Source organism: Dendrobates tinctorius, unplaced genomic scaffold, assembly GCF_039654945.1.
Source record: "Dendrobates tinctorius isolate UK_male_01 unplaced genomic scaffold, ASM3965494v1 ptg000165l, whole genome shotgun sequence".
Taxonomy (NCBI): Eukaryota; Metazoa; Chordata; class Amphibia; order Anura; family Dendrobatidae; genus Dendrobates; species Dendrobates tinctorius.
The window spans coordinates 25,520,072-25,546,781 of NW_027361832.1; the positions used below are offsets into that span (position 1 = coordinate 25,520,072).

Consider the following 26,710-nt stretch of genomic DNA (forward strand, 5'->3'; position numbering starts at 1 on the left):
CGCAGTTATCATAGCAGGACAAAAATAAAAGTTGTGCAGACACACCTTGTTTTGTCCAGCTAAAAAAAAGTTAGCAACTGGACCTGTTTTGTTTCTTTTTATCATTGAAATCTAAAGAAAATGTTTTTCTTCCATTTGAAATGGATCCGTTTTTTGCTACTGAATCCGTTTTAAATGGATCATTACTTGAGAGTTCACATGTCCAGTAGTCGTCGGTTTCAAAATGATCCGGTAAGCAAAAAACGGATAGCTAGTTAATGGATCCATTTTCCATAGATTTCAATTCAATGTTGAAAAGACAGATGCAATCTCAATCAGTTTGGTTTTTTTTATAGCCGGGCAAAAAAAAGTTTGTTTCTGCATTACTTGTTTTTTTCCCTGCTAAAATTAACCGATTGCTTCTGGATCCATTTCAAAAGTATGACGTAACCATTACCATGGGAGCAGTTGCATGCACGTTACACGGCATGCTGCTGACTGCTGTGTGATTACTGCTGGATGCTGTCATTGAGGAGCGGTAACACATCAACTCCAGTAGTGTCACAATAACACCCCAGTGTGCTTACAAAGCCTTATTGTCATCTGTATGTGGATATTTGCAGTGATTGGATGTGTTTTGGCGCTGCGGTGTCGGAGGAATGGCGCGGTAATGCCTTTGTCTGGCTGTGCTGGGAGGAAGCTTTTGATCTATTCAGTTCTGCCATTTGGTTTTCAGATGTACCAAGTTGTCAGACAGCTGGGATCTGTCTGAATGAGATGCTGCTTGCCAGCACTAGGGGTTTTATCAGATCTCATGAGTCCACTATGCCAGAGAATACACAACACAAGCCATCCACGCGTTCCCTGCCAGGGACGCCTGACCAAAGCTCCCAGCACACGGCAGCTAAAAACACCAGAAGTTAGTGTATTTCTGGTTATCTCGTGCAGTAGCGTGTTCAAGATAATATTTATGTCGGGAGAAGTTTATTTTCATGTATCTCCGATAACTTCAACCCAACTTTAGTTTATAGAGCACATAGCATTTCTCCCAAATGAAGCATGCTCTTACTTCTCTCATCACCGACAAGAGGGTAAATTTGTTTTTAGTGCACCAGTCTAAAATATCAAGAAACTATACCAAATGTAATAGTCTCTGATTTACAATCTACATTTTTAATTGATTCCTGTATCAGCTTTCTGCCAGCACTGTAGGTCCCAGATCTACCTCTCCCATCTCTTCCCAGCATGGTCCTTACCGTTGTCCAGTAGCTTTTCTGCGCAGAAGTGAAAGCTTGCCTTTCTGTTATGCCTTTAGGAAGTTTTAAAGTTTTTGCAGTTCTAAAGATTGACAGCTCGGGCCGGCGGCATTGTTGCACCGCTGGTCTGTACTGTCCACACTCCCATTCTGCTAGCTTGGCAGCTTTGACCTTAAGCATCAGCCAAACACTTGGCTACATATAGTCATTTTCAAAGCTTCCTTGCCTTGGAGATCAGTCACCACTGGTAGACTACAGAGGTGGTCGGTAACCGTGGCAACCAGCAGTAAACTCCAGAATTAAAAAAAATCCCTTCATTCTTGAGAGCAAAGAGGTTTTTACGTAAATTGCAAAGTTGCTTTTTTTTTTTTTTATAAAATCTATGCAATTTTATCCATTTAGCATGATGAGACAACCCCCCTTTAAAGGTAATCTGTCAATAGGTTTTTGCTACTTAATCTGAGAGCAGCATAATGTAGAGGCAAGAGACCCTGATTCCAGCTGTTTGTCATGTACTGGGTTATTTAGTGTAGTTGTGATTATAAATCACTGTTTTTTCAGAAGGAGATTTTCACTAGAGGACTAGTAGATGTGCTGACATGTAGTCCTCTGTATTAAAGAGGTCTGTATAACCCCGCCCCCACCACCGATAGGCAGCTTTCTGCCTATGCACAGTGTACACAGAAAGCTGCCAATCAGTATCAGTGCTGGGGGCAGAGTTATACAGAGCTCATGAAGCAGGTTTATTAGTCCTCTAGTGATATAATCACTGATTTGAAAGCAGTAGATTATCAAAACTACGCTAAGCAGCTCAATAAGTGACACCGCTGGAATCAGGGTCTCTGTCTCTACATTGTGTTGCTCTCAGATCAGATGGCAGAAACCTGGTGACAGATTCTCTTTAAGGATCCTGCCATTGGAACTGCAAACGCAGTGTTCCCTAAAGATAGTCACTCTGTCACGGGATACGGTGCGCTCTTATGAACCTTATCTTATTCTCAAAGAGGGATCAGGTCTCTCTCTAAAATGTCTATTTTATGAAATCCTTGTATTTGTTATGAAATACAAATGTTGGACCAAGTTTTTGTCAGTTTCTCTACCTTGTGCTGTTCCTGTGATGTTCCTCATCTAAAGTATGTGCACACGCTGCGGATTCTGCTGCGTTGTACAGTACCTTTATTTCCTATGTGACAAAAAAAAACGCAGTGCACATGCTGCTGATTTTTCCGCGCGGTTTTGCTGCGGGTTACAATCCGCAGCATGTCAATTCTTTGTGCGGTTTCCGCTGCGGTTTCACACCTTTTCATTATGAGGTGTGAAACCGCAGGCCAATCCGCAGATGAACCGCAGGACTTTTGTCCTGCGGATTTTCCAACAAAATCCGCAGACCCTAAAGACTACGTGTGCACTAAAGTGACAGCTGAGCACACTGAGCAATCATTGACAAAGCCAATGGCAGCGCGCAGATGTCAGCTCTCTAGGAGGAGTAGCCGAGGAACGAACAGTGCTGCAGAATTGTGATTTCATTGAGGAACTCGCGATATTGCCTTATTACACACGATATTGCCATATTACACACCACAAGCTTTTTCATATCTTCTTTATTAAACCTGCGTCTATCAATCAATCCTGAGGTCTCAGAATTGTACCCCTGACTGCGGCTTCAGGCAGAAGTGTTTAATCCTGGTAACTGAATACCGCGCTGTCGATAGAAGACATTACAACTTCATGTTGTTCTATGCGGTAAATGAAATGGTTGGTGGTAATTGGCGGCCATACTGCGCCCGTACATCTGATACCAAAGCTTGTTTGGCCGATAACCATCTTTCCCGACCTCCCCGTACACATGGACGCTTGGCTCGCCCAAGTTCTCGTGCTCATTATGGGAAACGTGCAGTGAGCTGCTGCTATACCCGATCTCCCCTAACATCATTTTTGGGGAGAGTGTTAGGAAGCCCCATACAAATAATTTGGTCAATTGGGCCGGTTGACCAACTCTAATGTGAATGGGGTCTGTACGGAAGATGAGCCCCAGAGGAAGCATCGTTTCTGTAGTAGATAGTACAGGTTGTATTTGTGTTTTTAGCTGGGACATCGATGGCTGCCACTCCCACCTCTGGGACGCGCCTCTATTTCGGGGTCTGGACCCAATGTAGTGATGACCACGTATGAATTAAAATAAAGCTGCAAAATAATGTGTGATGGAAGGATCTCCTGCCTATTGTATTTATATATGCTTTAGGAGGACGAGTCAAAAAATATCCGCACTCTGGCTGTAGAATTGGTTTTAAACACCTTTTAGGAATCTTCCTGCTTTCAATACAGCTTGTTCACAAGCTTTCATATTCCCACAATAAACCTGATTCTCGGCTGGTCTGGAGGCCTGCGTCCCCGACTGTACTCACCTCCTCGTAGGGCTTCGTTCAGGGGACATCATCTGTGGTCACTCATCTACCCAACAGAATCCGTCCCCGTGCTCGCTCAATGTCGTCGTCAGTGGTAGATGTGGACGGGGTCCGGCTCCTTCTTCGTGGCCGACACTTGTGCGCTCTTCCTTGGTCTTCTCTATCCAATCATAGACACTTCAGGTGAGAAGACTTTCTCCACACTGCACATAAGGTCTCCGATAAACATCCCCACAGACGCCCCCAGACCACAAAAAACCAATCCCTGCACACACAAATCACAAGTGGTGCGGCCATTGTTCTCTCACCACAGCTGCAGATGAAATGGCGCATCCTGTTCACACCTGGACGGCAGAGACCGGGGCGATGGCGACATCGCATGGAAAGCGCTGATGAGACGGTGTGACCAAACCAACAGGAATCAGATAATTGTTGACTCCCCTTTGTATGTGTATCTATAGATTTATGTGTGTGTGTGTGTATATATATATATATATAATAGACATGTGATATTAATTACCCACCATTACGTTGAAAGAAATTGAATTCTGCTCAGACTTTCCAGATCCGCCACATTTTTGTAAAGACATAAGCGCTTTCTAAAATGCTGCGCTTCAAGTTTGGGTCTAAAAATTTGGGACTTTTTTGTCATCAATTTGTGAAAAAAAAAAAAAAATGTCATTCTTACTGACAAGACATTTATGGTATCTTATTTGTGCTATTGAGCTGGATGTGTGGGGAAAGGAGCGGCGCGGCGTATATTAGCGAGCCAGCGTTCTGCACCGCGCTGATCAATACCCATAGATCCATAGAGCCTTTAGGTTGGGGAGTTAACCCTTGCAGGCAGGGAGTTAAGGTCTCCGCACAGGGGCAGTGTGGTGATACTCTGTGTTCTGACAGAGGAGGCATTGTTGCTGAGGAGCTGGCAGCCTCATAAGGAAGCGCTCTGTGCTCTGCATGCAGATTCTCCGGTGACCAGCTTACTGCAAGCTTTACATTCCAGTGTGATGGGGGATTAGCTGTCAGGAGCCCCATCTGCACCGGTGTCCGGCTCCGCTCCTACCTGCGGTGAAACTTCTCATATGCTGGTAAGTGTAAGGTTTTGTTCTCCTCCTGTCTATCCTGGTGCACAAGACTGCTGTAGCTCTGTAGGAAAGGCATTGGGCAAGCGTGCGCTCCCTACATACAAAGCCCTCATACTTGTGCCTGCTAACCCTTGCTTGCCAGTATACTTTTTAGTGTGGTCTGTTTTTTATTACGACTGTAGATCTATTGGTTGCAGCAATCTCCACTATGATTTCCCAATGGGGTCATGGACGCCCGAATGTCTCCCGGAGATCACCACTTCTTCCTTTTTTTCTAAGAAAATATGCTGACTCTTGATCTATGGCTGACAACCCCTCTTGGTGTGTTGTGGATGTGTCATTTGGGGCATCTGTTTCTACTTTTCCACCATCCATGCACCTAGTCTAATGTTATAGGTTTCCGAAAGCAAGCTACGACCATGTACGACAATCCAGCTTATAAACGTTTTGTATGTGTTTTGAGTAAAACTTACCAACGTGCCAGGTAAGGAAATGACCTTAGTTATGGGGAGCGGTGGTTTGGAGACTTGTTCTGCTCCTGTGATGCCCAAGGTGTGACCTACAGTGAGATAGTATGGAAACCACCTGAGGAATGGGGCAGGTAGGAGGGGAGCTCGGACCATAGGGGGGCTGTACCAGGTGAATGCCGGCTCCTATACACTACTACTTCATGTAAATGCCATATAATTGGGTCCCAAGCACTGATCTGGGGGACCACCATGCAGACGAGGCACTTCATGCTTACAACTACAAGGGCAATCTCCAGTAATACAGCCCCCTCATATCTGATCCCATATACAATAAGAGAAAAACAAAGTCAAGCACCATTAGATGTGATATTGTAGAGGAATTCTCCTTCCAAAGCATTGTTTCCAGCGGCTAGCCTATCTGCAGTGCCCTATGGGGCCAACATGTGAAGTTTGTAGGATTCCGTACTACTGTGTGCATGAAGCCTAACACTCCCCTGTATGATGCATGCCTCCAGAGAGGTCTCCTGTCCATAGAGAGGCCTGATGGACCTTGGTAGTCACAAATGTGCGCAGCCTTTTTGTTGAAAAAGAGTTTGAAATGTGTAATGAAGCTACCATCAAATCCTACCCCAGCGTGTGACAGCTGCCTTCCCAGCAGCAGTGCGACCAACCATCTCCTGTTACTCCTCGTAGAAAAGTAGCGGCTGATGTAATTCACACACGTATGATAAAGTAATTATTACGGGGGGGGCAGACATTTTTGGACAACTTGTCACTTATCCTAAAACGATCTCCCCTCTGCTTCTCCCCATTCCGCTTACTGGGAACAGTCTGAGTTCAACAGATGGAGATAGAAGTCCACCGTAGACTTAGTACTGAATCAATCCGTCCGAACAGATGGACATTTTTTACCCATAAGTCAGAACTAATATCGGACTTGTTACCAACTTTTCTCTGCTGTCACTGATTGAATTCTTCAGCTGTTTGTAATTGTTTTTTGTTGGCTTCTCTTGAGTTTATTTTTTTTGGGGGGTGGGCACCTTTTGAGTGTTTTTTTTGTGAAGGATAAGATGTTATCCGTGCGTGCTTCGGCGTACTCGAATAATATGTCCGAGTCCCCACCTACGTGTCTAGTACCAGGTCGACAGCCGCAACACATGCAGGGATTGCCTAACAAACAGGCTATCCCTTCTTGTGTTGCTGCTGTCGAGCAGCCGGGAGACATGCAGCCGCGTAGACTCAAACATATTTTTCAAGCACCCCGAAGACACTCTGTTAGCACCCGAGCATCCCCAGATAAGACTTTATCCCAGCACATTCGCTCATCACTAAAGCCCAGGTGTTGGGTTTTTTTTTGTTACCTTCCCATTGACTTCTATTGTAAAGTATGGAGTGTCTTCCAAGCAGAAGATGCCTGAAGAATGGGTCTCCCTCTTCTTGTAACCACTTGGCATTTTTTTTTAATCTGAAGGGTTAAAAGATCCACAAAAGTGTGAACATACAAACTGCAAGTTATCTTTACATAAAAATGAACGGGATGAGCCTTTTGAGAGTTTTCTGAGCTCTATTTGGACCAGACCTACTGACCATACACTAAACTTCCACCCAAAACACAAAGCATTGCGGAAGTTAAAAATGTAATATCCTTCTGTTCTTGACACCTGACTTTAGGGACTGTCAGGACAACGTCTGATAGATCGTGTGGCTTTCGACGTCCTCCAGCTGGTTCCCATGTATGATCTCCTGAACTGTGGGCCTTCCCATTATATCTACAATAAAATGACACTTTTCATGGCCATTTGTGCTTCCAGTGAAAGATTGCTGTTTTCTCTGTGGCACATGGTGATCTCTTTACTTGAACCTTTGTTCATGTGACACCTTTTGCTATGCAGTTTGCTGACCTTACAACAGACGTCGGCAGCCCCCCCCCCCCGGCCAGACGCCATGTCAAATGGTTCGCTGCTACCAATTGAATTCCAGGAGTAGAGTAAGATTATATGTGAACCTCACCCAAATTTAGTATTGCCTGGTACATATACATTTCCATACAATATTATTATTCTAATATATATACAGTCATGGCCCAAAGTGTTAGCACCCTTGAAATTATTCCAGAAAATAAAGTATTTCTTCCAGAAAATTATCACAATTACACATGTTTTGTTACAGACACATGTTTATTTCTTTTGTGTGTATTGAAACAACACAAAAGGAAAAAAGGCAAATTGGACATAATTTCACACAAAACCTTAGAAATGGGCCAGACAAAATTGTTAGCATCCTCAACCTAATATTTTATTGCACACCCTTTGTAATAAATAACTGCAATCAATCAATTCCTATAACCATCAACAAGGTTCTCTACATCTTTCAACTGAAATTTTTGACCACTCTTGTGCCAACTGCTCCAGGTCTCTCATATTTGAAGTCTGCCTTCTCCCAACTGCAAGTTTAAGATCTCTCCACAGGTATTCAATGGGATTTAGATCCAGACTCATTGCTGGCCACTTCAGAACTCTTCAGCGCTTTGTTTCAATCTATTTCTGGGTGCTTCTTTAAATAAGTTTGGTGGCATTGTTCTGCTGGAAGGAATGATCTATGATGCAAACCCAACTTTGACACTGGCCACTACATTGCCACCAAAAATCCTTTGGTAATCTTCACACTAAAGGTACCCAGGGCCAGAGGCAGCAAAACAACCCCAAAATATCTTTGAACCTTCACCATTCTTGACTGTAGGTACTTCGTTCTTTTCTTTGCAGACCTCATTTCATTTTTGGCAAACAGTAAAATGATGTGCTTTATTAAAAAGTTCCATCTTGGTCTCATCTGTCCACAAGACGCTTTCCGAGAAGGATTTTGGCTTACGTAAATTTTGTCAAACTGCAGTCAAGCATTTTTATGTCTGTGTTAGTAGTGTAGTAGGGTCCTCCTGGGTCTCCTGCCATAGCATTTCATTCAAATGTCGACAGTGCTCACTGACATTGATGCACCCTGAGCCTGCCAGGACATCCTTGCATTTCTTTGGAACTTGATTGGGGCTTCTTATCTACCATCCGGACTACCTGCATTGCAACCTTTCATCAATTTTTCTCTGCCGACCAGGGAGATTAGCTTATGCTGTGCACCATGGACAAAGGAGCATCAACATCTCTGGAGATGGATTTGTGACCTTGAGATTGTGGATATATGTGTAGTTAATACAAAGGACTGGCCCATGACTTATTCCTTCCAAAGATCAAACTAAAGACCAGGGGGCACTTATTGCGAGTGGAAGAAAGGCGATTCCGGCCGCTAAATAGGAAATGGTTCTTTACTCTTAGAACAGTCAGAATGTGGAATGCCCGACCGCAAGAGGTAGTAGTGACAGACACTATGAAAGCTTTTGAAAAAGGGATGGATGATTTCCTCAATACGAGTAATATTGTGGGTTATAGTTAAATTAGTGACATAATGTATAATTGTTGGAGAGAAGTTGAACTTGATGGACTTATGTCTTTTTTTTCAACTTATGTAACTCATTTTGGTTCCCAAATGCTCACAGTTCTTTTCTCCTCTTTCTGTTCTCCATGGTTAGTGTGACACACAGACACACTCAAAGATTGAGTCAACTTCTCCCCTTTTTATCTGGCTTCAGGTGTGATTTTCATATTACCCACACCTGTTACTTGCCAGAGGTGTTTGAATGAGCATCACATGCATGAAACAAAGTAGTTTTCCCTAGTTTACCCACAATTTCGGAAAGGTGCTAACAATTTTTTCCTCCCAAAGTCTTATGTGAAATTATGTCTAATTTGACTTTTTTCTGTTTTTTTTTTTTGTGTTGTTCCAACACACAAAGGAAATAAATATGTGTATAACAAAACGTGTAATTGCAATTATTTTCTGAGAGAAATACTTTGTTTTCTGGAACAGTCTTGAGGATGCCAAAGCTTTCAATCATGGCTGTATATAATAATCTCTATATAAAAATGAATGTGTGTATCACCAACCAATCACAAAGCATCTTTCATTTCACCAGAGCTGTTCAAAAGCAGCTGAGCTGTGATTGGTTGCTATGACCAACAGTTTTCCCAATTGACAACACCTCAGCAGACACTGAAATGGTGGGCGAAATCTAGCATCCCCAGGAACATAAGCTCCCAGCCATTGTCTGCCCCCTGAAAGGAGCAGAGAGCACATGACAGAAATGAATCCCTCTTCCGGGACCATATCCCCATCACACATCCTCCATCCCGTAGGCACATCTTCCCTCTTAAAGGGATCATTGGTATGGAAGTCAGAGCAAATCCATCCAGCGCTTTGGTATTGACCCCAGGGTCTCTTAAAGGGATCCCCAGTATGGAAGTTAGGACCGTTCCACTCAGCTCTGTGGTTCTGAACCCAGGATCTCTTAAAGGGATCATTGGTATGGAATTTGGGGCAAATCCACTTTCGTACTGACCCCAGGCCCTTCTTAAAGGGATCCTCGGTATGGAAGTCAGGGCAATTGCCTCAAATGCTCTGATACTGACACCAGGCTCTCGAAAAAGGAATCTCCTGTATGGAAGTTAGGGCAAATCCCTCGGTGCTCTGATTCTGACCCCAGGGTTCTATTAAAGGGATCAAGAGATCATTGGTATGCAAGTCAGGACAAATCCACTCAGCGCTCTGGTTCTGATCCCAGGATCTCTTAAAGGGATCCCCGGTATGGAAGTTAGGGTAAATCCCTCAGCGCACTGACTCTCATCTCAGGCTTCTATTAAAGGGATCATTGGTATGGAAGTTAGGACCGTTCCACTCAGTGCTCTGGTTCTGACTCCAGGCTGATGGGACGATGTGGGATATTAGTGGTAATAGTCCAGTGGCTCTGGCTGATGGGATGATGTGGAATATTATAGTGAATGTGGCTATGCGGAACGGGCGGGGCTCTACACTCAGCTTTATATAGATAGATATAATCATTATAATTTGTTATAACTAACCGTAGTTAGTTACTATGCCCGGGCAGCCTCTGCAGCTAGTGTGATTATACATACGTGTGTGTGTGTGTGTGTGTGTGTGTGTGTGTGTATGAATGCATACATACAACTGCTTCTCACAAAATTAGAATATCCTCAAAAACTTAATTTATTTCAGTTCTTCAATACAAAAAGTGAAACTCATATTATATAGAGTCATTACAAACAGAGTGATCTATTTCAAGTGTTTATTTCTCTAAATGTTGATGATTATGGCTTACAGCCAATGAAAACCCAAAAGTCATTATCTCAGTAAACTAGAATAATTGACAAAGACACCTGCAAAGGCTTAAAGTCCCTTAGTCTGTGTCAGTAGGGTCCACAATTATGGGGAAGACTGCTGACTTGACAGATGTCCAGAAGGCAGTCTCTGACAGACTCCACAAGGAGGGTAAATTTTGCATTTCATTTGGAAATCAAGGTCCCAGAGTCCGGAGGAAGAGTGGAGAGACAGACAATCCAAGCTGCTTGAGGTCTAGTGTGAAGTTTCCACAATCAGTGATGGTTTCGGGAGCCATGTCATCTGCTGGTGTAGGTCCACTGTGTTTTATCAAGCCCAAAGTCAGCGCAGCCATCTACCAGGAAATTTTAGCGCAATTCATGCTTCCCTCTGCCGACAAGCTTTTTGGAGATGGAAATGTCATTCTCCAGCAGGACTTGGCACCTGTCCACACTGCCAAAAGTACCAATACCTGGTTTACAAACAACAGTATCACTGTGCTTGATTGGCCAGCAAACTCGTCTGACCTTAACACCAAGGTATTATCAAGAGGAAGATGAGACACACCAGATCCAACAATGCAGACAAGCTGAAGGCTGCTATCAAAGCAACCTTGGCTTCCATAACCCCTCAGCAGTGCCACAGGCTGATCGCCTCCATGCCACGCCGCACTGATGCAGTAATTGATGCAAAAGGAGCCCCGACCAAGTATTGAGTGCAGTTACTGAACATACATTTCTGTAGGCCAACATTTCGGATTTTAAAATAATTTTTCAAGTTGGTGTTATAAAGTATTCTAATTTACTAAGATAATTACGTTTGGGTTTTCATTGGCTGTAAGCCATAATCATCAACATTAACAGAAATAAACACTTGAAATAAAGCACGGTCTGTAATCGCTCTATATGATATGAGTTTCACTTTTTGTATTGAACAGCTGAAATAAATGAACTTTTTGATGATGTTCTAATTTTGTGGGAAAAACCTGTTTGTATGCATAATACACTGAAGGGTAAAAGTATTTGATCCCTTGCTGATTTTGTAAGTTTGCCCACTGACAAAGACATGAACAGTCTATAATTTTAAGGGTCGGTTAATTTTAACTTTGAGAGATAGGATATCAAAAGTAAAATCCAGAAAATTGTATAAATTATATAAATGTATTTGCATTTTGCAGGAAGAAATAAGTATAATTATAGACTGTTCTTGTCTGTCAGTGGGCAAACTTACAAAATCAGCAAGGGATCAAATAGTTATTTCCTTCACTGTATATACGGTATATATATACTGTATGTGTACATGTATGTGCGTATAGATATGTAATTACACGGACACCGTATAGGACTTTACAATGGGAATAACTTCCCTAAAGAGCTTTCGTATCCTCTCCAGTAACCACACGGCAGAATGACGATGTCACAGCACCGAGCGTACCCCAAATATACAGTATAAGTTTATGGAGGCTGTCAAAAGACCGAGCGGCAGATAAGATAATACATGAGGATCTAAAAGAGGAGATGACGGCGGCTCGTCTGACATGGCTGCTTTACCGGTGAAATACACAGGCTGGCACTCCTTGTCTGAGAACTCTGTATTGTTTCCTTCCTGGAGATGCAGAAACAGACTGAGGACGGGTTGTCACCACTTCTCCATAGTGTCTATACAGTGTGCCATGATCAGCTCAGAATTTGTCTCTTACCACTTCCCAGAGGAATAACTGAGGAAAGACACATTATTATTATTGTTATTATTATGTCTTGCTTATATAGCCCCATTATTTCCACAATGCATTACAGACATTATCACTGTCCCCATTGGGACTCACAATCTAAATTCCCTATCAGTAAGTCTTTGGAGAGTGAGAGGAAACCGGAAAACCCGGAGGAAACCCACGCGAACACGAGGAGAACAGACAGACTCCTTGCAGATGTTGTCATTGGTGGGATTTGTACCCAGGACCCCAGTGCTGTAAAGCTGTAGTGTTAACCACTGAGCCACCGTACAATGCTAACCACTGAGCCACCCTACAGTGTCAACCACTGAGCCACTGTGCTGCACTACCTAGATTCTCCTGAATTGTTATTTAATGAGGCGTATAAGGCTGTGTGCACACGCTGCGGATTTTGCTGCGGTTCCGCAGCGGTTTTGGCCGCTGCGGACCCGCAGCAGTTTTTGCTGCGGTGTACAGTACAATGATTCCCTATGGGAATCAAAAACCGCAGTGCAGACGGTGCGGAATTTTCCGCGCGGATTATCTGCGGTTTTCAATCCGCAGAAAGAATTGACATGTCAATTCTTTCTGCGGATTCTCCTGCGGTTTGCCATCTCCTCCATTGAGGAGATGAAAAACCGCAGGGCAAAACCGCAGAGCAATCCGCAGGTAAAACCGCAGGTCTTTTGACCTGCGGTTTCACCTGCGGATTGTACAAAATCCGCGCGGATGAATCCGCACCTTTTCCGCAGCGTGTGCACACAGCCTTAGTGTTTGCTACAACATAAACATCAGGAGAATTGCGCTGTCCTCCTTTTTTCTTATCTTTTTCTCTCACTTTTACTTTTTTCTATTTTTAGTTTGTCTAAACAAGGCAATGGAAAAGCCCACTACACCCAGAGCAGGATTCAGTTTGAAAAAGTCACAGAAAATGTAAATAACAAAAATGCTGTTATATCTATAATCCTCCCCGATCCCCCCAAAAAAGCCAATGAAAATGCAAGAAAAGAAGTTGCAATATTTGGCATTTCCACGCCATGTTCACACAGCTTGTAGCTTGGGAGGTGCAGGGCGTGACGCCACTGCTTGTCCTACTCCTGATAAGCTGTGGCGTACCTTAGTCTAGAATCCTTACTCCAGTCTCTGACTGTAGTAAGATTTGTGGTGTGGCATATGGAGGCACACTCCACTTTTCAGATGCGTCTGATTCATTAATGGTGACTGACTGCAGCACGTCCCCTCATCAAGACTGACGTGACATTGATGAACCTGTGGGTCCTCTCCAGCCATTATATGAGAGCAGCTTCCACTTTAAAGGAGTTGTTCAACCCTTTCTAATTTTCAGCATTTTTGATGCTACCTAGGGTACTTGACAGTCTCTGTGTATCCTCCAGGCAGACATGTGACCTCTGCAGCCAATCACTGATCACAATACAGTCTGACATGTCACTGGTTCACACGTCATAGTTCCTGCACCTCTCCATTCCTGAAAAACGTCCCCCTCTTCCCTGCGTTTGTTAATCTAGTCCTTTTAGCTAAGTAGGCGTGGTCCTCCACTGTTCTCTGGGCGATTCCCATTGGGGCCACACCCAGTTGGCTAAAATAGACCACATTTATAGATGGTGGAGAGGGAACAATATCTCCGGAATGGAGAGGAGCAGTAACAAAAGGAAAAGCGTGGCCAGATTCAGGAGAACAGCAGTAAATGCAAGTGTGTAAGGGATGGTACAATCTACACCTGAGCGCTGTCACTATGCGAAATAAATCTGTGTACTATATCGGGGCCAGTTGTCACCTGGATGAATTGTTCATTAGGCGTCTCCACTTCATAGCCATAATTTCTTCATTCATTGATACCTGTGTGGACAAGCCCGGCTCTGGTTATTCTCTCCGTCACGCTGCGTGGCTTAGTATGAACAATCCTAAAATCAATCCAGTTTGTCCAGACACAACCCATTTGTTTTCATTGAATCGGATGTTGTTTTGTCTGTTCCTTTAAGAACGTCTGGCTTATGTCTCCTCGGTGAGATATTGTGGCCCCATCCGCAGCCTAATTGACAGCTTGTCTGTATCGTGACTGTATTAATGCAGCAAAAAAGAATTGTCATAATTTACTAAATGTAAAGAAAACCAAGGAGAATGGTGGTGAGTTATAGAAGGAGAAAGGATGACTACTTACCGATCACTAATGCTGGCCAGGAGGTGGAGAGGGTTGAGAGCTACAAATATTTGGGGGTTCACCTTGACAGCAAACTTGATTGGAGGTGTCATATAGAGACGGTTCAAAAGAAGGGAACGAGCCGACTGTACTTTCTGCGGAAGCTCAGGTCGTTCAATGTGTGCAGTAAAATGCTGGAAATGTTCTACCTTGGTAGCGAGCGCCATCTTTTTTGCTATTTGTGCGAGTAGCTGACGCTAATAAGCTCAACAAACTTATCAAGAAGGCAAGTGCGGCTGTTGGCCTCCATCTTGACTCTTTTGAGGAGGTAGTGGAAGATAGGATTCAGAAGAAGTGCAGGGCTATAATGCACAATAATACACACCCACTATTCGGGCTGTTCTTGAATCAGAAGAGCACATTCAGCAGCCGTCTAATCCTACTAAGGTGCAAGAAGGAGAAATTCTGGAAATCGTTTGTGCCTACTGCTATGGGGATGTATAATAATTCACTAAGAGTGAAAGATGGCTAAGACCTAGGGCCGTCGCACTAATGGAAATGATCAGAGACTTGTGTACCTTTGCTTGTTACGTATTGTGGTTAGTCATGTGCAAGATCTGTGTCTGGTGTTTACTCTATGTAATGCTGTTTGTAATGTAGTAATGCTGTTCTTAATGTTTTGTTTGTAACGCTGCTGTGATACCATAATTTCCCTCGGGATCAATAAAGTGTATCGTATCGTATAATCCTGAATTACAGCAGAATCCGGTGGGGTGAACCCGTGACTGACCGGCTGACGCAGGTAGAAGGGGTCTTGCAAGAAACCAATGTCATGGCTGTGCCAGAACTGTCTCATTGCTGGCTGTGCTGTAGAAGAAGGGCACCGGGATTGTCAGAGCTGCCATCATTCCATGGGATTACAGCAATGCCTTCCTTCTATCGGTGCGTCTCATATATATGACGTCAAGATCAAAGGTTCTACGAGGGATGATGCAGGAACGTCGGCCATCGGAGAATTATAGGGCAACGTGGTTCAGTGGACGCATGTAGCACCCACACTGGATCACTTGTATGGTATCACAGAGAAAATGGTTGTTTCTGGAGGAAGTAATTATTTATCTGTCACTTTTTTATAGACCTGAGGAATCTTGATTACAATGCTGCTTATTCCAGAGCGTGGAGATAATCCACCTGCAACAATGGACCGACCAACAGACACCGTGCTTATTAGCAACTATGACTGCTACGTGCAGGGCTGGATTACACAGGCATGTACTCCAAGAAGTGTCCTTTATGCATCAGACTCTGCATTTTGTTAGCTTGACTGTCATCCAACCTGCCATATACTTCGGAAAAGTCAGATGCACACGCTGTGTGTGAATACAACTGATCAGGTTGGGGGTTGGTCCCATACTTGATATAAAGGCCTCCAAATTATTTCTCCTCAGCGGCCTCTGCCAATCGGGATTTGGCATTCTGCTCTGTCCAAGCTCTTTTATTAAAAAAAAAAAAAAAGTCTTTCTCTGAGAAGCATGTTAAATAGTTGAATAACAAAACAGTCCTTTCACTGGATAGGCAAAATAGTTCAAAATGGTTGCACCCATTCAGTTCTGAATCCATCTCTCAGGCTGTGGCAGAGCCTCTCCACCATTAACGGTCTTTTCCCTCTCCAAACACCACAGATACTGTTGAGCTAGCTTAGCTGCTTGTTATTAGGCGAGCAAACCCTCGGCTCGAGTGTATGGGAACAACCATTCCCATCCATGCTCTTTTGGTCGCTCCTAAATCCCGGACCCAAAATTCAGTCCACTCAAAAACCCTCTCAGTAACTTATTACTAGTGTGCTTTCTTCCAGGACTTGCATCACCGAGGCCAGCCACCTTGGTGACACATACCTGTAAGTGATTGGTGTTAGTGATAATATAGGGCATCACCTGAATGGCAGCACTAAGTATTGTTTATAGTATTTTATGGCATTTTTTTCAGCATACAGGAAAAAGCTAAAGGTTGATTCCCAGAGGCTGTCCGTCCACATACCCTGTGCTTGCTTTTCCTTGCAGAATGTACATTATATGGCTGTACTTTATTTTAGCATCGCTCTAGCAGTGAGATACTGCCCCGCGGTCCCACTAGTGCTGTATTGTAGATGGCAAACCGAGATTCGTGTTTTTCTCCTGGCGATGAAATATAGTCACTGTTGGCGATTTAATGAGGACAATGAAATGTTATGTGGCATTTAGCGAGAAGGCAGGGACATTGGGATGGTGCTGAGTAATTGATCACTGCCAGGCCTTGGCTTATTCGGCGCCTGTCCATATTTTTATTTCTATAACCGGAGGGAGAGCCCTATTGTGGTTTGTTAGCATTGATTCATTTTTCAGAGTGATAACAGCACAAGTCTTCTCCATTTTCTGAAGATGGCAGAGACCTAAGGAAAGGGGGACTGTGAGCTGTGTGGGTTTTGCTGGCATTCTTCTTATGAGAATGACCAGGTCTCGGGGACCTAAGGGGTAAAGCGAAAGACCATTAAAATGAATAATGGCCTAAGTGGATGTGAAGCACTTATGAATTCCAGCGAAGTAATGGGGCAGTTCGATTGTGGAGCAGCCACATGTGCAGTCACGGACAATATGCCTGAAATACATCTTGACAGCCCTTATAAACCCGCTTCTTATCGCCAATTAACAGGGCCAGTGGCGAAGTGCTGTAGAAGGAGTGGTTGCACTTCAGCCATGTGTAATGAATAATTAATTCCCTTTCTTTTGTAAGGCTGGCGTTACCCATACGATCCAACCGAGAGTGCCGAATTATAGCCCTAATTGTTGTGTAAATCTGATCACTATCTGAGCCGCATCAAAATGTCTCCAGGCCAAGGGGGTGTCATATAGAGAGGAGCAGGAGCAAATTTGCCTTGCCAAAATAGTTTTAAAAAAACAACACTTTTTTTGTTTTCTCCTCATTTTAGTAACATACCCTCGCCATACATATAAATCCAGAATTAATAAAAAAAAATTGATATTAACCAGAACTATAAATTTATTGAAAGCTGACAACCGGTCACATTGCCAAAATACCACTCAGCACTTTACACACAGGCACCTTCATGCAATATTTGTATCAAAGTGAAATTGTTTTTGTAAAAAAAGAATGCCTACAATTTGATATTTGTGCTAATAGCATGTCGCACATAGAAAATGAAGTACACCACATGAAAGTTTACCATGTGCAGACTCCATACATGCCATCCAGGCCTATGTCTATATTTGATTTATCTATATAGGATCTACAGAGCTGGAGACACCAAAAGTCTGAAATACCGTATGCTAAAAAATGTAAATCTGGCAAGTGTGACTTTTTTTTTAAATAACTTTGGAATGCCTTTACCTATCCCCGTTGGAATTCCTTTACCCATCCCCATTGAAATGCCTTTACCCATCCCCGTTGGAATTCCTTTACCCATCCCCATTGGAATTCCTTTACCCATCCCCGTTGGAATTCCTTTACTTATCCCCATTGGAATTCCTTTACCCATCCCCATTGGAATTCCTTTACCCATCCCCATTGGAATTCCTTTATCCATCACCATTGGAATTCCTTTACCCATCCCCATTGGAATTCCTTTAACTATCTCCATTGGAATGCCTTTACCCATCCCCATTGGAATTCCTTTACCCATCCCCGTTGGAATTCCTTTACCCATCCCCGTTGGAATTCCTTTACCCATCCCCGTTGGAATTCCTTTACCTATCCACGTTGGAATTCCTTTACCTATCCCCATTGGAATGCCCTTATGTAATCCCGTTGTTTTGAGAGATTTTTTTTTTTTCATGTCACATCATACTTTACATTGATTATTATACCTTCATGGTTTAAGGTTGAAGATAGATTTAAAGGGACTCTTGTCAGCACAGAATGACTGTTCAAACTAAGTATAGGTGCTCGGTGCACCATGGTGGTGCCAAACATTTTAGCTACACCTTCCAACCTCCTTGTTCTCCTTCAGTCTCCACCTTTTCCTCTGATTTCGCCACTCCTGATTTTAGCTTACAAGTAATTATTGGAAAATACTGACCAAATACTCGATGTGTGAACATGGCCTTAATCCAAGTGATCTCCGCTGCACTCACAGTAGGTATAGTGAGGGGTGAATGTTATCACTCCCTGCACCGCCCTGATGACTGGAAGCAAACGGCTACAGGGAAGGTATACAGTAAGTTTGTATTGTAGTCTATAGCGGATGGGCATGTCGCACACAACTCTACCATGGAGGATCAGGCTATATTCAGAGGAAGCTCCATACAGGAAAGTGACAGCGCTGTTCTGTCGCCGCTTGAAGTAACGACTAGAGAGGAGTGAATATTTCAATATTCGGTTTGGATTACGATCACCGTGTTTGCGATTTTCACCGAACTCCATTGGAGTCCATGGGAGTACCGACGAGCGAATATGTTCGGAAACGATTGTCAAACATAAATTCCACATGAATATAGCACATTCGGCAATTGCTATCCGAACATCTCTAGTAACGACTTCCATAACAGGATCCAGAACTTAACAGAAACCAGACAGGCCCCATTATTAGGTGAGGATTGTCGGGCATTTTTTGGTCTTTGCCTTTATTTTTGCTTTCCAGTTTCATTAGCGAAACAGAAAAATTGGAAACCATAGCTCGGTTAAAAAGAAAGCATTGTGAATTGTGCCATCTAAATTTTCATCTCGTTAATGACATCACAGCCAATACGTATAATTACTGACCTGAGATATAAGGGAATAGCATCCTCATACAGGTGACAATCTAGCAGCTGTCGGCTGTACACTATAGCTGACAACTTGCTGTGTCACAAATGATCGGTGTTGGCGCCGGCCATATCTGTTTAACCCCTTCAGCCTCTTTTACACTACCGTTTTTGACCATCAGTCAAAATCCGCCAGTTTTTTAAATAAACGGATCCGCCATTTTTTTTTCGCTGATCCGTTTTTTTCCCCATTGAGTTGCATTACCGGCGGATCTTGACGGATGGCCATCCGTTGGATCCGTTTTTTTGCGGATCCGCCAAAATGTTTGCGTCCGCCGGCATGCCTGGACGGACCCTGCAACTTTTTTTGGCTGTAGGATCCGCATTTTACAGTGTGCATGCCCGAGAAAGGAAGTCAGCCGGGATTTAACCCTGAAATCCTTTCTGGCGGTGGAAAAAAAATTCTCTCTCTCTCGTTCCTTTAAAATACTGCATTCAACGGATCCGTCAAAAAAACGGTCCGGTGGCATCCGTTTCCATCACTTACAAAAGGATCCGCTTTCCGCCATTTTAGCGGATTTTAACTGACAAGAAAAAACGGAAGTGTGAAAGAGGCCTTCGTTGCTGCTGTCAAAAGTGACTACATCAAATAAATGGTTAATAGATTGTGGGGGCTTCCGCTTTAATCTATTTGACACACAGAGATCATGATTGTGTGGTCCTGATGTTTGCCATAGCAGCATAGAGCCCCTGTCACACATAGCGATCTCACTAGCGAGTCACAAGTATTGTGACGCAACAGCGATCTCACCAGCGAGATCGCTGTGTGACACTGGCCTGCGACCGGCCCCCCTGCCGGTTATCGCTGATCGGCCTGGAATGGCCAGGACATTTTTTTTGATCGCTGGTCTCCCGCTGGCCAGCACACATCACTGCATGTGACAAGCGAGAGACCAGCGATCAGCGCGCTGGTAACTAAGGTAAACAGAGGGTTTCTAAGCGGCGCGCAGCGCTTAGAAACCCGATGTGTACCTTAGTTACCAGTGCGCTGGTGCAGGGAGCTGGTAACCAAGGTACACATCGGGTTCCTAAGTGCCGCTTAGAAACCTGATGTGTACCTTGGTTACCAGCTCCCTGCATCAGCGCGCTGGTAACTAAGGTACACAGTGGGTAACTAAGCGACGTGCGTCGCTTGTTACCCTTCTGTCACTGGTGCTGATCGCTGGTGAGATCTGCCTGTTTGGCAGCTCACCAGCGATCATGTAGCGACACACCAGTGATCCTGACAAGGTCGTATCGTTGTCGGGATTGCTGGTGCGTCGCTATGTGTGACGCAGCCCTTAGAGTCTCCCGTCTATAGCGGTCAGTTCAGAAGTTAGCGACATTTAGGTGGTAAGCAAACACTTTTTCATTCCTGCTTTACCACTTTGCATTAATTCCTGAAAATCACCTGAAGGGTTAATAAACTACCTGACAGCAGTTTTCAATATGTCAGGGGGTGCTGTTTTTAAAATGGTATCATGTTTGGAGTTTTCCAATATATAGGACCCCTAAAGTCACTTCAAACCTGGACAGGTCCCTCAAAAAAATAATTGTTGTAAATTTCCTTGAAAAAATGAAAAATTATTGCTACATTTTTAAACCTCCTAAAAGGCTAACAAAATAAATTAGCGTTTTAAAAATGGTGCTGATGTAAAGCAGACATGAGGGAAATGTTATTTATTAATGTTTTTCTGTGGTATGACTATCTGGATTAAAGGGATAATCATTCAAAGTTTAAAAAATGCTAATTTTTTTACATTTTTGTCAGGTTTCTGATATTTTTTATAAATAAACACAAAACATAGCAACCTAAATTTACTATTTCATAAATTATATTGTGCCACGAAAAAACATTCTCAAAATCAATGGGATTTGTTGAAGCGTTCTAGAGTTATCACCACATAAAGTGACATTGGTCAGAATTTAAAAAATTGACCCCGTCACGAAGGGGTTGAGGTTAATGGATAATGAGATGCAATTAAGGAGCATTAATTTACTATTGGATTAAAGCCCCCGTCACAGATAACGATGTCCAAGCGATCCCACCAACGATCCGACATGGATGGGATCGCTAGGACCTCGTTAGGCTGATCGCTGGTGAGCTGTCACATAGACAGCCCCAGCGATCAGGACCAGCGACGCTGGTTTCCAAGGTAAACAGCGGGTATCCAGGAGCCGCGGCATCGGGCTACCCGACGTTTACATTAGAAACCAGTGTCGCTGATCGCTGGTCTCTCGCTGCCACACGCAGCGATGCGCGCTGGGCAGCGGGAAACCAGCGATCGAAAAACAGCCCAGGCCTCTCGAGCACGATCAGCGATAACCGGCAGGGGGGCCGGCCGCTGATCCCCGTCACACACTGCGATCTCGCGGGCGTGTCACAAAATCAGTGATCTCGCTGGCGAGAGCGCTGTGTGTGACGGGGCCCTAATACAGTTTTATTAGAATTATTCTATCCACGGTTAGGACAATATCTTCTGCTTGATATTCTGTTAGTATTAGTTGTCGTGTGTTCTTTCTGAGCCGTAACGTCAGTGATGATATGGGAGAGGTTGATGAGTTCTGACTTCTGAAGATGATGATGGAGGATGGAACTCGCTGAGGTTGTGAGAATATGGGATTTGTCTCGGTTCCCAGGAAGTTCTTTGTGGCCGTGCGGCCTATTAGCTCATTACATGGGAATGCACAGAACTGAAGCTGCTTTGATGAAATGCATCCTGGCGTATATATATATTTCCACGTAGAAAATTACTAATGTTTTATAAAATATATTTTCGATGCTTTCAGTGGTTACAGTACATCTCCTGCAGAAGACCTCACATCCTTCCTCTAACAGTCTGTCTCGGTTTGCGGTGCTGCAGCTAGTGTTCAAAAAACATTACCGGGGCGTGCCGAATGTTACATAGGCCACATATGTCTGCAGATAGAAATGCTGCACATGTAGCAGCACCTGTGTAAGGCCACGTTCACACGATCAGTATTTGGTGAGGTTTTTTTTTACCTCAGTATTTGTAAGCTACAACCAGGAGAGGGTGATAAATCCAGAAGTGGTGACATCGCTATTATACTTTTCGCTGATTGTTCCTCTCCTGATTTTAGCTTACAAATACTGAGGTAAGAAATGGACTAAATACTGAATGTGTGAATGTGGCCTAATAGTGACCGATTGTCAAATATGCCGTCATCACCTGCAGTTCAGCCTCTGATTTTGACAGTGCCTACTTCTTCGAAGGATCATAGTAGATCAAAAATGACCCCTTGCTGGGACCTAATTTTCAGCTGTTTTTGGGGTGTTACGCTGGTTTCACATTAGCGGTTTTTTTTGCACAGCGCATCGTGCGCATCCATGCGCATGTGTCATGTGTACCTATGTTTAACATGGGGGGCGCGTGGTCTTGCGTTTGCACGCGTTCGTATGCGTTTTCTTGCGCATGCCATTTTTCAAGGTGCACACCAGACGCAACCTGTTGCACTTTTGTGTCCGCCGAAAGGCGTCAAAAAACCGCATGCGCACGGAATGCAACAAAATAACACATTAAGACTATGGGAATGCAGGCGTGTGCATGAACATGCATTTGTCTGTGTTTTCTTGCGCATGCGTTTTTGGCGTAAAAATGTGAGACGCTGGTTTTAACCCCTAGACAACGAATGCGCATAAACGCAAACGCATGCAAAAACGCATGATGCGCTGCGCAAAAAAAGCTAATGTGAAATTAGCCTTAAAGAAACACTTCCACCAATATTTTTTTTAAATTCCATAAGCCTATATAAATGATTGTGTAAGTGTGTTAATATGCGCACTGATTACGGTTCCTGCACCGCTGCGGTCGTCACTAATACAGTGTAGGTCTATGACGCCTCGTTCTATCTCATTGACTTACATTGTAAGGCCGGGGTCACATGAGCAATGATTTTCTTACTTGAGAATGAGCTCGATTATGGTATTGACACTCTGCTCTGATCTGAGTTTGGTCTGAGTGACACTCTGCTCAGATCTGAGTTTGGTCTGAGTGACGCTCTGATCTGAGTGACACTCTGCTCTGATCTGAGTTTGGTCTGAGTGACACTCTGCTCTGATCTGAGTGACACTCTGCTCTGATCTGAGTGACACTCTGCTCTGATCTGAGTGACACTCTGCTCTGATCTGAGTTTGATCTGAGTGACACTCTGCTCTGATCTGAGTTTGGTCTGAGTGACACTCTGCTCTGATCTGAGTTTGGTCTGAGTGACACTCGGCTCTGATCTGAGTTTGGTCTGAGTGACACTCGGCTCTGATCTGAGTTTGGTCTGGGTGACACTCGGCTCTGATCTGAGTTTGGTCTGTGACCTGATTCTCTCAGATGAGATAATTGTATCACAGGTGCAGAGAAGATGGAGAACAAAATTTCTCTATCTTCTCCATTGTCTGAGCCCATGAATGTTAGGGTGCACTCGGATGACTTCCAAGTGCAGCTCGATGTTTTATATGCGCCCATGGACTTGAATGGGTGCATGTCATCTGATGTGCGGAGCCACACGTAACATGCTGCAAATTGTTCCAAGACAGATTTGGTGTGGAAAAAACTGCTGATCTGCTCTGCCCCATAGTAGTATTATTATTAATATTTATTTATATAGCGCCATTGATTCCATGGTGCTGTACATGAGAAGGGGTTACATGCAAATTACAGATATCACTGACACTAAACAAACTAACAATGACAGACTGATATAGAGGGGAGAGAGGACCTTTCGGGCTTACATTCTAGTATAACATTGGTCCGAGCGCTATCTGATAAAACATGGGATCAGAGTTATACGCCTGTGTGAGCGAGCCCTACAGGCCACTTCTGGATCACACACAGAACGCAGTGTGAGACAACAAGTCGGAAGGCCATATTGTCAGAAGAGGATGGGAGCGGGGCTGAAAACTGGAGAAGGCGATGATCAGTGAATATATTAACGCATCTTCACTACATACCGTATACATTTACACAGGTTTAGGGCATAAATAACATAACCGGAGAGCTTCTTTAAGTATTCCTGCAGCACAACCACAAAAAATGAGCATTACCGTTTGTATTCAAGTCCTCTCCATGCCTGAGTAATGCCGCACCGCACTGGTCCACTTTTATTTTTTACTGTTAACTGAGGCCCTTCTCTATATCAACCCAGAACCGCCCGATACGTCATATAAGATGGTTTTTCTGAATGATTCCTTTAGGCCTGTTCACATGAGTGTATGTGAACTCAAGCTGTCCCTCTTGTGTTCTGTACGTCCTCTGTATATCTGATTGCCTTTTGTTTAATGCATCAATAATTTAGAGTATAATAGAAAGCCCAATACAGTTTCCCATGTTAGTTGCAATGTGTCGGATGCCATAGAGGCAGTGTCTGTGTGGCATACCTTTTTTTAATGCACCTATTGAGTTTGATGCCAGACTCTGATCCAAAAAATAGATCGGAGTAGGGCATGTTGTATTTTTTTTTTTAATTCACGCGGACATCTCATGCTATTCGTTTTACAGACGTACAGTGCCTACAAGTAGTATTCAACCCCCTGCAGATTTAGCAGGTTTGATAAGATGCAAATAAGTTAGAGCCTTCAAACTTCACACAAGAGCAGGATTTATTAACAGATGCATAAATCTTACAAACCAAAAAGTTATGTTGCTCAGTTAAATTTTAATAAATCTTAAACATACAAGTGTGGGTCAATTATTATTCAACCCCTAAGTTTAATATTTTGTGGAATAACCCTTGTTTGCAATTACAGCTAATAATCGTCTTTTATAAGACCTGATCAGGCCGGCACAGGTCTCTGGAGTTATCTTGGCCCACTCCTCCATGCAGATCTTCTCCAAGTTATCTAGGTTCTTTGGGTGTCTCATGTGAACTTTAATCTTGAGCTCCTTCCACAAGTTTTCAATTGGGTTAAGGTCAGGAGACTGACTAGGCCACTCCAACACCTTGATTTTTTGCCTCTTGAACCAGGCCTTGGTTTTCTTGGCTGTGTGCTTTGGGTCGTTGTCTTGTTGAAAGATGAAATGACGACCCATCTTAAGATCCTTGATAGAGGAGCGGAGGTTCTTGGCCAAAATCTCCAGGTAGAACGTGCTATCCATCTTCCCATGGATGCGGACCAGATGGCCAGGCCCCTTGGCTGAGAAACAGCCCCACAGCATGATGCTGCCACCATCATGCTTGACTGTAGGGATGGTATTCTTGGGGTCGTATGCAGTGCCATCCATCCAAACGTCACGTGTGTGGTTGGCACCAAAGATCTCGATCTTGGTCTCATCAGACCAGAGAACCTTGAACCAGTCTGTCTCAGAGTCCTCCAAGTGATCATGAGCAAACTGTAGACGAGCCTTGACATGACGCTTTGAAAGTAAAGGTACCTTACGGGCTCGTCTGGAACGGAGACCATTGCGGTGGAGTACGTTACTTATGGTATTGACTGAAACCAATGTCCCCACAGCCATGAGATCTTCCCGGAGCTCCTTCCTTGTTGTCCTTGGGTTAGCCTTGACTCTTCGGACAAGCCTGGCCTCGGCACGGGAGGAAACTTTCAAAGGCTGTCCAGGCCGTGGAAGGCTAACAGTAGTTCCATAAGCCTTCCACTTCCGGATGATGCTCCCAACAGTGGAGACAGGTAGGCCCAACTCCTTGGAAAGGGTTTTGTACCCCTTGCCAGCCTTGTGACCCTCCACGATCTTGTCTCTGATGGCCTTGGAATGCTCCTTTGTCTTTCCCATGTTGACCATGTATGAGTGCTGTTCACAAGTTTGGGGAGGGTCTTAAATAGTCAGAAAAGGCTGGAAAAAGAGATAATTAATCCAAACATGTGAAGCTCATTGTTCTTTGTGCCTGAAATACTTCTTAATACTTTAGGGGAACCAAACAGAATTCTGGTGGTTTGAGGGGTTGAATAATAAATGACCCTCTGAATAAACTTTTCACAATTTAAAAAAAAAATTAAACAAAGAAATAACATTCTTTTTTGCTGCAGTGCATTTCACACTTCCAGGCTGATCTACAGTCCAAATGTCACAATGCCAAGTTAATTCCGAATGTGTAAACCTGCTAAATCTGCAGGGGGTTGAATACTACTTGTAGGCACTGTATATAGAAGACCCTAGTCTGAACAATATTCCGAGCTTGCACGTCAGTAGCGGCCCCTTTATCCTCCTCTGCCGTAAATGAGGATAGCAATGCAATTCTGGGACCAGTAGAAGCGCCACTGCAGCGCGAAACAGCTGTCGTCATCTCCACTCCTGCTCCCATCCTCCCTATGCCGATGTTTTAAAGAAATAGAATAAAGAAGATTTTAACCGGTGAGTGCCATCTGTATTTCTTTGTTGGTGAAGTAGCCACGTAATTCGGCCTCTGGGACCATTATCTGTAGGACGTGCAGGAGTCTAGAAAGCGCTTGGCTCTTTGAAGAACACAATGGAAAGGTGACTGTAGTCTATGGGACTTAGAGACCAAGACCACACACAAGCCACGTGTTGGGGTCACATAAGTTTGCATTATAGACCGGTAATGTGGCACCTGCCCCCAGGTATCACACCCTGACTACCATTTTCTTTCGCCTTTCATTTGTTGTGTAAAAAGCACTTTGAGTAGTGCGTAAAAGACGTCTGTGGTGTGAGATCAGAAGTGAGAC

At 43.8% G+C, this 26,710-nt stretch overlaps 1 protein-coding gene across 3 annotated transcripts in view; it reads left to right on the top strand.

The window, feature by feature from the left end:
• Positions 1-26,710, top strand: part of PAG1 (phosphoprotein membrane anchor with glycosphingolipid microdomains 1) — a 248,022-nt gene that overhangs the window by 172,404 nt on the left and 48,908 nt on the right. The window contains exon 1 of one of the 3 annotated variants that reach the window (XM_073550601.1): positions 4,596-4,728. The exons of the other annotated variants lie outside the window; for them this stretch is intronic. The gene's annotated coding sequence lies outside the window, so the exon portion shown is untranslated. Of the gene's footprint in view, positions 1-4,595; positions 4,729-26,710 lie in introns of those variants that run through there. 3 annotated transcript variants of the gene reach the window in all.